This window comes from Opisthorchis viverrini (genome assembly GCF_000715545.1).
Source record: "Opisthorchis viverrini unplaced genomic scaffold opera_v5_188, whole genome shotgun sequence".
Taxonomy (NCBI): Eukaryota; Metazoa; Platyhelminthes; class Trematoda; order Opisthorchiida; family Opisthorchiidae; genus Opisthorchis; species Opisthorchis viverrini.
This window is the reverse complement of record NW_008751842.1, coordinates 1,043,113-1,046,335: the sequence shown is the minus strand read 5'-3', so window position 1 is coordinate 1,046,335 and position 3,223 is coordinate 1,043,113.

Genomic DNA, 3,223 nt, shown 5'->3' with positions numbered 1-3,223 from the left:
CTATCACCCTACTGCAATAAAGCGCTTAAAAGTCGTAAGAGACCCTTTGAGAGAGTCAGCTATGGTCTGCTGGGGGCATAAGCAGACGCGATGTACAAGAAACAAATATCGGGAGAACGAATACGTCAAAGAGCAAGAAGACGGGCATCAGCAGTAGCTTGCTTTCACTTTACCCCCATGGTCTATGAAATAAATAAAGCGACCTGGTTGAAGCCACTGGATTTTACCGTTGTGACTGCTGACGCTTTCCTTCTTTCTCTTTCATACACTTCTTCTCTTCCCTCTCCCTAGCCCATTAATGACTCTCTCCTTGCAGCCCCATCAGTTAGGACCGATGGCTTCGGTTTTGCCAGCAACATGGCGCGTCATGCGGTGCCGACATCCTTAGGTATCTCGAAATCAATCTTCAAGCTTCAACACCCAGCCTCTGTCTGGGTTTAATGCCCGCACTCTGAAGCGAGCAGGCAAGCCATTCTACATCTTGTGCTGGACTTGCTTGACATTGATGTGTGTATGTATCAAAAGAAGAATTCGAGATGAGGGCATATCGGCTGTGCTAACCGCCATTCGCTTCTAACTCCATTCGCTTCCGACTGCACAACTATGGCGACCCGGAGGCCACTGCGGCAGCGTGTGCAGGGATTGGTATCGTCTTAAGTCGAAATGATCCTTTCCTGATGGGATATCCGCTGATAGTCGCCTGTTTTTTTTATGAGGACAGCGTCCGTGAACAGCGAGAAGTTGATCGCTGTGTGTTTATCGTGTCTGTTCCCGCCCTAAACGACCCTAGCTCTTGCGACATCGAAGACAAGTTCTATGACACCTTGGGTGCTCTGTTGTGGTGATCTAGAAGCCTTCGCTGTGTGTTTGTCGTGTCTGTTCCCGCCCTAAACGACCCTGGCTCTTACGACATCGAAGACAAGTTCTATGACACCCTGGGTGCTCTGTTGTGGTGATCTAGAAGCCCAGATACCGTTGTGGTTGCCGGCGATCTGAATGCACTAGTTGACAGGCTTAGCCCATCTGAGGCTCACTTAAGTTATCGACATGACTGTGCGAGATGGCTCAGCGGTTAGGGCGCGAATTTGCTGACCGGTAGGTCCGTGTATCAAGCCCGACCACTGAGTCTCGACTCCCCCTGTCTAAGCCTGGGTAACATGGCAATTTCCCATCCCTCATGCTTCTTTCGGGTGGCACGGCAATTAGACGCCGAAAGGGTGCTACGGCTGAATGATCCTTCTCGATGAACCGAACTCGGTGCGTACAAACAATGGTTAACGATTGCTTCAGTTGTGTGCTAACCGCAGATCTTTTGTGCAGTGCTAACTTCTGAAATCACCCAAGTCGCCCAACGGCGGGCCGGCTACGAACTCAAATCGATTACATTGCAATTAGTTACCGATTGCGCGAATCCGTAATTGATTGCCGATCGTTTTTGAACACATTTGTGAATTCTGACCATGCGCTTGTCCGGAGTCGCTTCTCCCTTCGTTTTCCAGGATCGAGTAGGTTGCGGAAAAATCGCTTAGCAACTAAAGGCTAGCAAATCCGGGTGTTTGACGAACTTATCACAATCGTCTTGTGGAGTCTCCTAAATGCTTCACCATCAAATGTGAATTCATACTGGGACAAGATTGCTACTTCTTTGCACAGTGCTGGGAGCTTTGTCTGTGGTACGACCCTACGCGGCCTACTCGAGCACTGGATAGCAGACCGAACAGTGGTACTGCTTAAATCTTTCAGAAATATTCCAGCTGCTCCCGAACACAACTTGACCCGACGAATTATCAGACATCCAGTGAAAGTGAGCTTCCCCCGAGAAAGGACGGGTTATAAAAGGTCGGCCCCAAAAACTGAACACTCCGATCGCCCAAAGGTTGACCGTAACCGCCGGCGCATTATCCAATACGGTCGAAACACTTTTAAAACCAAAGAGCCCGGTGCTGCTCAAAAGGCATCTACTGTGCACAGCACAGCCGCATCTGAGACAGTAATGTCCTTACTCCCTGCGCCCCAGGTCCAGGCCGGCCCCCTACAGCCAAGTAGGTCAGACTACTGAATCATTGGCTCGGGGAAATGTCCCCCAAGAAAACCCTAACAACCGATGTCTCGTGGTCCACACTCGAGTCGGAGGCTAGTGTCAGGGTCTCCGAACAAAACCACACATCCTCTCACTGTCTTATGGGTCAGACTTTTGAGTCAAAGGCTCAAGGTGATGCGAGATGGCCCAAGTGGTTAGAGCGCGAATCTACTGACCGGAAGGTCCGCGGTTCGAACCCGAATTCCGCCACTCGACATCCCCTGTCTAGGCTTGGGCAACCTGGCAGTATCCCAGCCCTCGTGCTTCCTTCGGGTGGCATGGCAGTTAGGCACCGAAAGGGTTCTACAGCTGAACGATTTATCATCTCAACTAAACCTCCTTCGGCTCGGTCAACCAGGAAGTATCATTTTCCCTTACAGCTCTTCGCCCACCGGCTTTTTCCCTAATTCCCTCCCAACCCATTATACAATGCAGTGCATTGAACCCATCTGCCAACCCCCCAGCTACTGTTCCATGTCTCAACCATCGCCCAGGAAAATAACCCAAAATAATCACCTACTGACCTCAAAAGATCTGATCCACATTGCAGCCCTCAATGTCTGTACTCTATGTCAGATTGGGCAACAGGCATCCCTTGCTGAAACTTTTCCCTCTCTATCGATGGATGTTGTGTTTCCGAAATGCGCATACAAGACCCCACTTCAATCTTGCTACTCAAGCCGCTTAGGACGAGCCCAGATGTTCCACATTTCACTCTTCGGGTATTCAGTGATCATGACGCAATGGCCCGTGGTATTTACAGTGTGGCAGTTGCACTCAGCCCTAAGGCTGAAAGCGCCTTACTGAACTGGATCCCAGTGAACAGTCGCCTTTGCGCTATGCGGTTGTCCGGCTCAACTAAGGTTAACGCAGTTCGATGCGGTAAACCGTGTTCCTTTGTCGTATCAGCTTCTCTGTCAAGGGTCGAGTTTACAATGCTGCGGTGCGCTCCGTATTACTTTATGGATCAGAAACCTGGCCGCTGCGCGCCGAGGACGTCAAAAGACTTTCAGTGTTTGACCATCGATGTCTTCGGAGCATTGCCCGAATCTGGTGGGAACACCGGATCAGCAATTCTGAAGTACGTCGAATGGTATTCGGGAGAAATAACTCACCATCGATAGATGAACTGATCACGCTGCA